Here is a 13,726-nt window from a genome sequence, read left to right as displayed (position 1 = left end):
CAAGTAAAAAAAAATGGTTTTTGAAACTGACCATGTTTGAACAAAAGCAACGAAACAGTAATTATACCAATAAAGGAGTCCAGAAAGTATTTTCTAGATTCCTGGATTGCTTTTAGTCACTAGTGGGCCACTTTAAAATGCAGACTCACCCTGAGAACTTTCTTGGAAGACAGGACCTTGCGGGGGGGTGGGGGGGGATGCTGGGACCCGTGGGGATGGATGACGGGCACTGGTGGAGGGATGGGCACTTGATCATTGTATAACTGAAACCCAAGCACAAAATGTGTAAGCCTATAACTGTACCTCATGGTTTTTCACTAATAAAAAAAGAAAAAAAAAGAATTTCCATTTTGAACAAGTTCCCAAGTATGACAAATGATGCAGGTCTGGAAAAACACTGATTAAGGATCTGCCTATGTGATTAAAAACCAAGGGTCCCAAATGCTCAGATAAGTCTCATGACCATGGTCCCATTTTATCCTTATACTAGGTCAGATAATGCTAGATTGCTAGTCAAGAACATTCTAGGTAGTTGGTTACTGAGGGTTCTTTTCAGGCATGGGCAAGGAAAACCTACAGTTTAGAGCTACTTTAACTCTTATTTGAGCCCATTTCCCCTTGTAAAGACTAGCCAGTAAGGAAAATCTCAGGGAAGAAAAAACAATTTTAATGTTTACTTTAACTGTGAACTACTTTATTTAAATATGTAACTTTTTTGTCATTTTCCCCCTACCCACCTGTAATGGAGCTTTGATTCTGCAGTTATTGATACTAATTCATTAGTTTCAAGAATAAACAGCATTGAGGCTGGAGTGATAGTAGGGCATTTGCCTTGCATGCAGCCAACCCGGGTTTGATTCCCAGCATCCTATATGGTCCCCTGATCACCACCAAGAATAATTCCTGAGTGCAGAGCCAGGAGTAACCCCTGTGCATTGCCAGGTGAGACCCCCCCCCCACCCGGCAAAAAAAAAAAGAATAAACGGCATTTAGAGGATCAGATTTCAGATCTATCTTAGAATCAGGTCTCTCATACATAGAAAATTAAAATACTATTTGGGGCATAAAAGATCAGGAAAGCATAGAAAGATTGCATTCATCTGGGGGATATAAAGTAACAAAGTATGAGATTAATACCCAAGAATAGCTGAGATCAGCACCAGGAGGATTACTCCATAACTTAGAGGCCAGCCGGGTATCCTAGAGGAAAGGGCTATTCAGATAGAGAAGGGAGCACCAAATAAAGGATGTTTGGAGGATCCTCCCAGGAGGGGAGATGCATGTCGAAAGTAGACTATGGACTGAACATGTTTGCCACTCAATGCCTCTTTTGCAGAGCACAACACCCAAAAGGAGAGAGAGAACACAGGGGATTGCCCTGCCACAGAGACGGGGGGATGGGGGGATGGGGGTGGGAGGGATATTATCCATGGTGGTGGAAAATGGGCACTGGTGGAGGGATGGGTATCTGATCATTGTATAATTGAAACCAAAGCACAAAAAATTGTAAATCTACAACTTTAAAAAAAATAAAATAAAATAAAGGGGGAAAAAAAAAAAAAAAAAAAAAAAAAAAAAAAAAAAAAGATCAGGAAAGCACAAAAGTCTTACACATTTTAAGACCTCTTTTTAAAAGGTGTAAGAAAATGTGCTCAGACAATGTTCAAGTACAGTGTTATATGACCCTGGGGCAAATCTTCATTTATTTATTAGTCAGATAATACTTAGTCACCATGTTCACTTGGAAGTGACAAATGGATGACAGATTTCAGATGTAATTTTTATGTAAAGAAGATGACCTATTGAGTAAGATATAAGGAGGAGGTTTGTGGTTAGCCAAGTGCTTGATTTCATCAAAGCTGGGAACCCTGAATTGCTTTGTCTCTCCCTGGGGGTATTTCAATTCTCGGCTTTAGGAAATTACTTCTGAATTGAAGAAGAATGAAATCTGGGGGCATCTCTTTAATCCCATTTTTTTTTGTGAAATTTAGGGAAATGTTTCAGAGGATTGAAGGAACCTATAGCATGTATGAGGATAATAAATGCCCATCACTGAGTAGAAGATAAATCTATTTTGGAAAACACAGGGAGGGACCGCAAGGGAAGAAGATTGTCCTTGTTCTAGAAGCCAGTGCTGTGGAGCATGAAAAGGCCAGAATTGCTGCAAGATTATGCTCCTCAACTGCAGTGAATGACTAGATCTAACAAGGGAGGTTGGGGTTTCTTTTCTCTTTAGACACAGAAGCTTTAGCTCACTTCAGCAGCATATATACTAAAATTAGACACAGAAGCTTGACTAATTATGTGGAAGCAATTGACTGGGCATGTATATTTTGAACCCCATTCCATGATATTTGGTGCAAGAATCAACACTAAGTGGAAACTATTAAAATTGCAACCAATAGACCACATTAAACACAAGGATTTTTATGATAATTACAAAAATTAGATTGGCCAAGATAACGTAGGAAAGAAGAATTTTATTATGCACTATTGAAATTGGGTCAAGATGATCCCAGTAGAGGTTAAACAAAAATCGCCTAACACAAAAAACAGGAGTGTTTTATTTGTTTGGGGATTTTCGTGGGCCAAACTACTATGTCTTTCAATAATTTACCCTGGGGCAGTCAATAACATTTAATTATTTAACCCATGTATTTTTCTCCTCTAGATTTATTTGTTTTTGTTCTTATTACTACATTAGACAACAGTTATGTTTCCAATACTTATTTCTGTCAGGGCTCCAGGGGGAAATTACCCACCTATCTGGGTTCTTTGGGGGCTGAATGAGCATTCTAAACAGCACTAGACCTGTTTGCAAAGAAATCAATTTACTGACATACTGGTGCAGCTACAATGACTATACAGGTCCCAAATTCATCCAAGTAGAAAAAGCATTATAAATCCTGTGCTGAGGGGTCTGAAGCATCAAGAAGAGAGGAGAGAGTAGTGACTTACTATGACAAAACCTTGTTTCTGAATATTTGCCCTGTATTAAAGATTAAGGTTTCTCATACTAAAAAAAACTTTAACTTCTTAATTTTAAATTTTTAATATTTTGTTTCTGAAGCTACCCATAAATGTAGCAAAACTGTATTATTTAAGAAGTGGTGACAATTTCACTCAAGGTTGACAAGGCCTAAACTGACCAACTTGGTTACCCTTCCCAGTGTGACACTGTCTTTGAGGCCTACTCCTGATACATTGAGAAAAACCTCTTCAAACACTGGGCAGGCAAGTAAGTGTAAGAAGCATCCATGGCTAGTAGTGGAAAAAGAAGTAGTTGGAATTCTCAAAACTTAAAAAGTCTAGGGACTAAGGTTTAAGGCCAGAAGTTTGGGGCCAGAGGTACAGGGGTTGAGGTGTTTGCCTTGCACATGGCCAAGTCCAGGTTTGATCTCTGGGACCTAATTCATACTTCGATCATCACCAGGAGTAATTCCCTGAGCATGAAGCCAGGAGTAAGTCCTGAGAACAGTTGAATATGGCCAAAACCACACTCCCCCCAAAAAATAAATTTAAAAGTTTGCTTTGGAAACAAAGTAGTATTGATACAGTGAGAGTGGAAGGGTGGGGTGCCAAGTGAACTTAGTTGGTCACTTTAAATCTCATCCAGGCAGCCAATAAAAATAGGATGGGCAGCCAATAAAAAGATAATGGGATGACTGTGTGTGGAATATGGCAACAGATGAAAAGGAAGCCCCAAGTCCCACACACTCTCTGTCTGGACACTCTCTCCAGACCCACTATTTCTGGACCATCACTCTTTTTGCTCCCTCCCAGCAGACTTCAGGATCAGGTAAGCTTGAGCACTAGGACAGATGGCAGAGTATAGGCTGTCCTCATAGGCAAGGCTCAGATGCCAGGGAAGCTCAGATTCAGGCAGGCCTTGAATGTCCAGGCAGGGGTAGATACTAAGCACAGGGGTTCTCACCCATGCATACATGGTCATTGCCAGAGTCTAAGAAAGCTGGGACTGTACAACAAGAACTACTAGGGTACAGCTGAGAGGCCCAGCAACAGGTACAGAGACAGGAATCTTGCCCTTGTGTACGTGGCCAGAGACAAAGGGAAGCTTACAGGGGTGCCAAGGACAGGACCTGGCCATCGTTCACTGGAGGCAAGTAGACTGTTTGGGATGAGACCGGGAGGTCATACACAGGATAGGGGAATACTAGGGACAGAAAGAGTGACATCTCAATGCTCAAGAACCCACCAGTGCAGAAAAATCCACTTTCACGCTAACTATATATAAAACCAACTATACTTGTACATAACCAACAATCTCATGAAATAAAATTTGAATACTATTTTAATGGATACAAACTAAAACACCCTGGGATTAATATAAGTTAGATCAATATAAAAACATTTACAAGACAAAATAAATATTAGAGGTAGAAATACCATGCTCACTGTTTGATATTTTTTTATATTGTAGAAGTGTTCATTTTTTTTCAAAATTATCTATACATCCAATGTAATCCCAAATCCCAGTGTCGCACTTAGCAAGATACTATCATAATAAATAAAATGGTTTAAAATAAGGAATTTAAATTAGTCGGGGACTTAGAACAACTGCAATCATTCGTGGAATATAAAATAACATAATATGAGACTAACACCTAGGAACAGTAGAGACAAGGGCCAGGAGGATCACTCCAGGGTTTGGAAGCCTGCTTCATGTGCTGGGGGAGAAGACAGTTGGGATGGAGAAGGTGTCACTAAGTCAATGATTGTTGGAGGGATCATTCGGGATGGGAGATGTGTGCTGAAAGTAGACAAAGGACCAAAGATGATGGCCTCTCAGTATCTATATTGAAAACCATAATGCCCAAAAGTAGAGAAAGAAGGAAAGTGCCTACCACAGAGGTAGGGGGTGTGATGGGGTGAGGCAGCAGGAGGGATATTGGGAACACTAGTGGAGGGATGGATGGGTGTTCAATCATTGTATGACTGACAGTCAATCATGAAGCTTTGTAACCATCACACTGTGATTCAATAAAAAAATTAAAAAATAAAATAGTCAAGGTATCTTGAAGAAGAGAGAAATGGAGGCTCAAGATTATCATACACCAAGGCATTATTAAATCCACAGCAATTAGGACTGAATGGTTTTGCTGAAAAAAACATAAATAGATAAAGCCTATATACAGTCACCTAGTTCACAAAAAAGTTACTTTTGTGGAAAATTTTCACCTTTTCAATAAATTGACCTAAATAATTTGATAGCATATAGTCCAATAGGAAATAAACAGTAGTATAATAAAAGTTAATAAATTCTAGATTGATTTAAAATATAATTAAGAAGATGAACTAGAATAAAAAGCTTTAGAAAAAAATCAGAAGAGCTTTCTTGCATACTTGGAGTATGTAAATAAATGTGATATCAAAAAACATAAACTATAAAAGAAAATTTGATAAATTGGAAATTTCAATAAGATGAAGAACTTCTGCTCATAACAAACAAAAAACAGAATTGAGAACGTTAAAAAGCCAAGACTAAGCAGAACAAGGTTATTTTAGCACCCATATCAGAGAAAGAATATTTAAGTTGTTTTTAGGTTATTATAAAGAAAAGGGAAATACAAACATGTAGAAAGTGGGTACAGCAGTTGAATAGTACATTATAAGGTGATTATTTATTAATTATTATTACGATTTCAGCATTGCGGACACAGCTGGGGATGCTCACTACTTAACTCCAGGCTCTATGCTCAGGGATCGCTCCTGGCAGGTTCAGAAGACCGTATGTCATGCCAGGAATGGAACTTAGGTCAGCTGCATGCCAGGCACTCGCCCTGCCCACTTACTACCTCCATGGCCTCCAAGATATAGTTAAAAAGAAACCCATATCCACATAAAAGTGTATACCCATAACCATATGAAATAAGTGAGATATAAGATAGTAAAACATGTATAATGAAGTTTAAATATATATATAATATACATAGGATTCATTTCTTCCTCTGAATACCACATATCATCATTAGAATAGCACATTGTGATTATTTTTGTTTGAATGGCCAAAATTTTTCAAAAGTTCATAGGGGGAAATATATACCTCAAAAGGCCTGGAGCACATGCCTGGCAGGCTTAAGGTCATGGCATAGTGCTGGGGGTGGTCTTGGTAGCCCCATGGACCAGTGGTTCTTGACACCTGGGAAACACTTAGCAAGCTGGCAGTACCCAGCTAAATATTACCAGTAGTTGCTCCTGGACTACAGAGCATGGCTGAGTATAACCTTATCTTTTTAAAAAGAGAAACAGAGAAATACCAAACAAAATTAAAATCTTAGGAATTTATTTACATTTTCCACAAATTATTAAATTTAACATTATAAAAAAATCTTCAAAGTACTGTGTGAAGGAAAAACACCGAGAGGCCAACAGAAATATGGGAAAATATAAAAATGAAATATTCCCCTTGTCAGTGTGCAGGGAAAAATCCGTAAGGCCTCTGGGCTCTTCTTGGGCTAGACAAGTAATCAAAACAACATCAGACAGGTTAGCAAAGGAATATCAATTTAATTACAGACCTATGGAGAATTTATATGGCAGCGAATCCTAAACAAAAAATAGGTGGATCCAAGATATTTATTCTGTGTTAAGGGACCTGGAATGTCAAGGAGAGGGGGAGTATTTCATCTTTAGTTAAACGATAACTTTCTCATGTATAACTAGCAAGTACATTGTCGCCGATAAGCCTACATCAAGACATGTCCCCCATGAAAACTACATTGTTATATCATAAGGGAGGGGAGCAGTCAAGCGTCTATGATTTGCAAGCAAAGAGATGGGGCATTTGAGATGGGGCAAGAAGTGCTTTTCAGCCTCTAGTGCCATCCGTGATCTCAACTTTATCTTTAATTCTAAGTCATAGAAACTCAGGTTTCTCCTGAGACCATGAGGACCCTATTGACCCTTAGTGTCCCATTCTAAAGTCACATTTATTGGAAGAACCCTCCTCTGGTCATATGAAGATAAGCCTATCTGATTCTTTCCGGAAGACACATACCACACTCCAAATACAAAATTCATTTTGTTTGATTTCTTTGTTGTTTTTTTGGTCATACCCAGAGGTGTTCAGAGCATAGTTTTGTAAGCATATATTTTATTATATTGCACTGTAGCCCTGTCCTCCCATTGTTCACCGCTTTGCTCGAGCAGGCACCAGTAACGTCTCCATTGTGAGACTTGTTGTTACTGTTTTTGGCATATTGAATACTCCATGGGGGGGGGGCGGGGCTTGCCAGGCTCTGCCGCGTGGGTGGGATACTCTTGGTAACTTGCCAGGCTCTTTGAGAGTGATGGAGGAATTGAACTCGGGTCAGCTGTGTGCAAGGCAAATGCCTTACCTGCTGTGCACTCACTCCATAAACAAAAGTAATATCACTCCATAATAAAATAAATTTTATTATATTAGACTGGATATTTCTTATCATCCAAAGTAATAAAATTTATTAAGGAGCATTTAAGTGTCCAAACCAATTGAAAAAGTAAAGTGGGAATCTTCAAAAATCTTAAATATTAATATTAAATATTTTAAAGCACTGAGAAATCCTGCTAAGGGAATAAATCATACTCTGCAAATTCAAATTAATACTTCCATTGGAGATATATATCTCCCAAATAAAATAAATTTTCAGCTCTTCCTTTAGAGATTTCAAATCTTGTGTCATATGATTTAGGCTTGTGGATTACAAATGAAAGTGGCATTCCAGAAAGGTTCCAGGATAGTACTAATTTGCAGCTCTTTTTAGCCTAAATAAAAATCATATCGCATTCCTTGTAGTGAATAATCTTAACTAAACTACCTGACATTTCCACTCAGTCCAAAGAACATAGTAAAAAAGCTGAACTGTCAGCAAAGCTATGATGTAAATCAGAAGACACAGGAGACTGCAAAGAAGAACATAATGTAACTGTCAGCTCATCAAAGGGAAGCTTTCTTCTTTTAAAGAAAAAATTCTAACATACTTCATTTGAATAAAAGAATTATTTGACTTCATCATTATTTTAAAGGCAAACCATCCAAGCAGTTTTTATTCATAAATATGCATAAATACACACAGCAGCTTTGTTAGAGGTTTCAATTTTCCTCTTCAGTTTGAATGTGGAGTATTAGGAGAGCCCTTTGCACATGCACAAGGTATAGGAAGCAGAGCTCACCCTACACTGCTACCTACATTTACCTGCTAGAAGAAAAAAAATTGTTAAGTGGAAATGATTATCATATATATATATATATATATATATATATATATATATCTTCCTTTTAAATGTACACAATGCAACAAGAGTGACAGACCTGAAATTGCACTCACCAAACAAACCCAAGATAGTTGTTGCTGTCCACTTTATCAGCAAATACAGCAGAGGACTTTTGTCTGTGGATCGAGATGTCATCAAAGAGGAGGTGGTGGAGGTTCATTTTCTTTATTACTCTTTTAAATTTGGCACTGGAGTGATAGCACAGCGGTAGGGCATTTGCCTTGCATGCAGCCAACATGGCCAACCCGAGTTCGATTCCTCCGCCCCTCTCGGAGAGCCCGGCAAGCTACCGAGAGTATCTCGCCCGCATGGCAGAGCCTGGCAAGCTCCCCGTGACGTATTTGAGACGTTACTGGGCCCGCTCAAGCATCGATGATCAATGGGAGGGCCTTTACTTTACTTTACTTTACTCTTTTAAATTTAGGTTTTCTAAAGCATTATCTAATGGCATAATATCTACACATCCCATAGCACTAGAATCTGCCATTCTCTACCCCCACCCCCCACCGTTTCTTCCTCTTATGAGGAGGCGCTCTCTTCACACACGAGAGTGCACAGAAGGCTGTGGTTTACATGCTCGCTTTCCAAGTACTGGTGCTCCAATTCAGACATTCTAGGGTCATTCAACCTTGTTAGAAGGAACTGGGAGTTCTGGAGAGTCTGCTGACTGCGCTCTGTGATGGCTATGTTGGTGGTGGCCGTGAACTGTGTGATTGTAATGGTGACACTGCTTGTGTTGGTACACCAGGTCGCGTCGCGTTGCGTTTGGTCTCCAGTTGTTGTCCTGCTGCCTGAGTGTGCTGCCGTTCGAGCTGCAGCTGCATCTGCATCTGTTGTAACTGAGACGCAGAAGGACCAGAAAAATTAAGCTGTCCTCCTGCAGACCGTCTTACTCCTGATACCTGAGATAAAAGCTCAGCTATAGGATCCGTGGCTTCCCTACTGCTTGGAGAATATGAACTCTGAGAAGAAGAAAGTCCACCAGGGGGCTGGAGTGATAGCACAGCGGGTAGGCCGTGTCCTTGCACACCGCCGATCCAGGTTCGATTCCCAGCATCCCATATGGTCCACCAAGCACTGCCGGGAATAATTCCTGAGTGCATGCGCCAGGAGGAGTAACCCCTGTGCATTGCCAGGTGTGACCCAAAAAGCAAAAAAAAAAAAAAAAGTACACCAGTAGAACTGCTAGTAAAGTGCATGTTTGATCTACGAGCAAGAGGACCTCCTAATCCCGGACCAAGATGAAACATTCTACATACATGTCAAACAGCACTCGATTCATCTAAATCTCTAGGCGCTCTGTGTTCAAGTGTAAAATGAGCTGCAAAGTCATCCGTGACATGATTAGGGTCGCCTGCAGACAATGCTGCACATATTCGACAAATCACTTCCGTGGATGTTTCTGCATGTTCAGAAGTAACATGTTCTTGAAGAGATGTCTCCGTATAGCCCATTTTTCCACAATATGGACAAGTAAAAGACTGTGGCTGCTCTACAGAGAAAGCTTCCCCACCATAATACAAATCAAAATCTACCCTTGTTAATATGCACCGCCTTGGGTGGTCAGTTGCAAGCCTTGCACCACTTTCATAACAATATGCCTAACGATCGTAATTGTAGAAAATTAAACACTTATAGCTGCGACCTCGAAAATTTCCTTTTAAACATGCATCCCAGCTGACACCCTGCCCTTTATAAAAAATGTTTGGTGACCCTGAGTTAGAGCATTTTCCCATGATCCTGGTTGTAATTCCTTTCTCAGAGGTAGTCCATGGCTTCACACAGTAGAGACTCTAAGCTTGACATGTGTCCATCTTGGGGATATGTTGTCCAGTTACATCATTGACATATAATACGGTGCAACTCATTAGGGTGGGCACAAAAAACAAAGTAACAAATTACAAGCATACAGAAGGCACGTGAGGCCAGGCAGGGCTCGGGGGGGGGGGGGGGGGGGGGGGGCTTCCGTTCCCTGGCCGCTGAGCCTCCCTGCCTGGGGCGCCACGGGTGGGGGGGGCAGGGTGCCTCACCATCATTTCCTAGCAACCGGATGCACCCAGGGGGCCACGTCTGGCCCTTCCTGGACACCGGGAGCGCTAGGCGAGTCGCCCCCCGCCCTCTGGTATCAGTCCCGAGGGCCGGGTTCTTGACTTCAGTATTTTAAGGTACAATTTCTTTCCAATAAATATCAACATCATCAACATTGAAAGGGAAAGCTTTTTTCCCAAAGACTTAACAATTATAGAAGTACAAATAAAAATTTAACTCATGGGGAACATTCTTTTTAAAAAAAAATTTAATCTATGTTTAAGTTCATACTATGCCCTAGCAAAACAAACAAAAACTTTAGCATATCCTTGAAAAAATTCTGGGATAAATTAAAAGTTCCTCTTTTAATCTGAATGAAACAAATACTTGTACTTATTTTGCTGTATCTTTTCTATACAAAACAAGCAACACTGGCCTGACTTCTTTGAAGCTCCCTAGGGTTTGCTAATGCTTACTAAAAATGCATATTCTTAGGTCTAGATGCCGCTAACTGAATCAGAATCTATATTTGACAAGATTCTTCTGTGATTTGTAACCACATTAAAGATTTAGACACACGGTTGTACATAACTCAAACTTTTTCTGAAGGAAAGGATTCTTGTGTTTTAGATTCTTGTGCTCAAACCAGTTTAGACCAAAGAATTGTCAAACAGCAATTTGTGAACCTGGTTCACAAACTGAGGATCTTTCCACTCAACTGTACTTTATTTTAAATATACTCCAAGAATTAGGTCTATTTCTCTGGTTGGATGGAAAAAGATGTGAGGACAATCCAGTCCAACTCTTCACGCAAGGCATACAGTACAGTTAAGGTACAGCGAGTTGCAAATGATTAGGGAGAAATGGATTATATTAAGCAAAGAATGTTCTCCATTTGTAAGGTCATATTTGCCAAATTATGTGAGTCAGCATTATCATTTAGAACCCCCTTTTTTTCCCTTAAATTTTTATTAGTGAAACACCATGAGGTACAGCTGTAGACTTACAAATTTTTGTGCTTGGGTTTCAGTATCCATCCCTCCACCAGTGCCCATTCTCCTCCACCACCAGTCCCAGTATCCCTCCCACCCCCCTTCACCCCATCCCACCCTACCACTGTGGCAGGGCATTCCCTTTTGTTATCTCTCTCCTTTTGAGTTCTGTGGTTTGCAAAAGAGACATTGAGTGGCAATCTTGTTCGGACTATAGTATACTCTCATCACGCATTTCCCATCCTGAGAGGAGCCTCCCAACACCCTTTATTTGGTGCTCCCTTCTCTATCTGAGCTGCCTTTTCCCCTAGCGTGAGCGGCTGTCCTCAAAGCCATGGAGTAATCCTCCTGGTACTTATCTCGGCTATTCTTGGGTGTTAGTCTCCTATTTTGTTACTTTATGTTCCCCAGATGAATGCGCTATTTCTATGTCTATCCCTCTCTTTCTGACTCATTTCACTTAGCATGATACTTTCCATGTAGTGCCACTTGTATGTAAATTTCATGACTTCATCCTTTCTGACAGCTACATAGTATTCCATTGTGTAGATGTACCAAAGCTTCTTTAACCAGTCATCTGTTCTTGGGCACTCAGGTTTTTTCCAGATTCTAGCTATTGTAAACAGTGCTGCAATGAACAGACAACTGCAGATGTTGCTTTGACTATACTTTGTTGCCTCTCTGGGGTATATTCCCAGGAGTGGAATTGCTGGGTCAAATGGGAGCTCAATTTCTAGTTTTTTGAGAATTGTCCATACTGTTTTCCAGAAGAGCTGAACCAGTTGGCATTCCCACCAGCAGTGAAGGAGGGTCCCTTTCTCGCCACATCCGCACCAGCACCAGTTGCTTTTGGAGAATCCCCTTTCTTTTGATATACTAAAAATATTGAATTTTAAAATTAAATTCACTACATTTTTTTATGAATTTAGTGAATTTGTTGTTAATTTGTCCTGACAATCACAAAATGATTTTGACAGTCCTAAAGATGGCTGAACCAAGAGGGAAAAGTGATCCTGCAGAACCTTTCATGCTAACTTCTCTAATATTTCATTGAGCCGATTCTAATTATATGTCTATGCTTGTGTCAAGTGCTGACAAAGGAAAGAAACGGTCATGACTGGTCCCAGATTACTTTGGATTCATGACAATCAAATTGAAGGACTTCTCATCTAAGATGATGAACCACTAAGAAGCTTAATGATTATTCAGATTCTTGGCATTCATAACCCTGAAAATACCAAATGGCCTGAGAGTGATCTAGACCAAATGATTGCTGCTAACAAAGAAATGGTGAAAGTAATGGGATGTCAATTGTAAGAGTAAAGAAAAAGAATTTGATTTCTAGATCTGGCAATACCACTCCTGGGAATATATCCTGGACAAGCAAAAGAAGTATAGCCGAAATGACATCTTCACTTCTATGTTCATTGCTGCACTGTTCACAGTAGCCAAAATTTGGAAAATATCTGAGTGCCCGAGAGCACATAACTGGTTAAAGAAACTTTGGTACATCTTTACAATGGAGTACTATGCAGCTTTTAGAAAAGACGAAGTCATGAAATTTACATACAAGTGGTACTATATGCAAAATATCATGCTAAGTGAAATAAGTCAGAAAGAGAGGGACAGACATAGAAAGACTGCATTTATCTGGAGAACATAAAGTAATAAAATAGGAGACTAGCATCCTAGAATAGTTGAGATAGTTTACAGGAGGTTTACTCCATGGCTTGAAGGGCAGCTGCACATGCTAGGGGAAAGGGCAGCTCAGACAGAGTAGGGAACACCAAGTAAAAGGTGTTGGGAGGATCCTCCCAGGATGGGAGATGCACGCTGAAAGTAGACTATAGACCGAACATGTTTGCCACTCAATGCCTCTTTTGCAAACCTCAGCAATCAAAAGGAGAGAGAGAACAAAAGGGAATGCCCTGCCACAGATGCGGGATGGGATGGGGATATGGGAGGGGTGGGAGGGTTACTGGGATCACTGGTGGTGGAGAATGGGCACTGGTGGAGGGATGGGTACTGAATCATTGTATCAGGATATATTTGTAGAAGTCCTTACCTAATCAACCCTCCAGATAGCAAAACAGCATTCTCTACAGCTTGCTTTGTAGCCTATGACACTTTCAGCAGAGTCTAAAGAGCTGTACCCAACTCATGAAAATGGTAAATAATACATGTATGCTGCTATAATCCATTAAGTTTGTCTTAATTTGTTAGTGCGAATAAATAGCAAATATCAGTAAACAGAATCTTCTACAGACACAGGATATGTTCTACAGTCACACCGAGAGTTTGGAGACTTCTCTAAGTCCTTAATGTCTACCACATCATAGTTTCACATTTTAATTTGACAAAAGAAATCCAGTAATCAGTTAAGTATATAGGGGAAGTCTGTCGAAACATTAGATGGAGCCATATGAAGATGT

General features: G+C 40.1%; 1 pseudogene; it reads right to left on the bottom strand.

Moving 5' to 3' along the window:
• Positions 1-8,408: 8,408 nt before the first annotated feature.
• On the bottom strand, positions 8,409-13,495 carry LOC130039398 (E3 ubiquitin-protein ligase KCMF1-like; annotated as a pseudogene).
• Between the last annotated feature and the right edge of the window lie 231 nt (positions 13,496-13,726).

The sequence above is a fragment of the Sorex fumeus genome, unplaced genomic scaffold, assembly GCF_029834395.1.
Source record: "Sorex fumeus unplaced genomic scaffold, SorFum_2.1 ptg000086l, whole genome shotgun sequence".
NCBI classification, from domain to species: domain Eukaryota; kingdom Metazoa; phylum Chordata; class Mammalia; order Eulipotyphla; family Soricidae; genus Sorex; species Sorex fumeus.
Note: the sequence above shows the minus strand (reverse complement) of the source record. Positions and strands in the feature narration are given on the sequence as shown.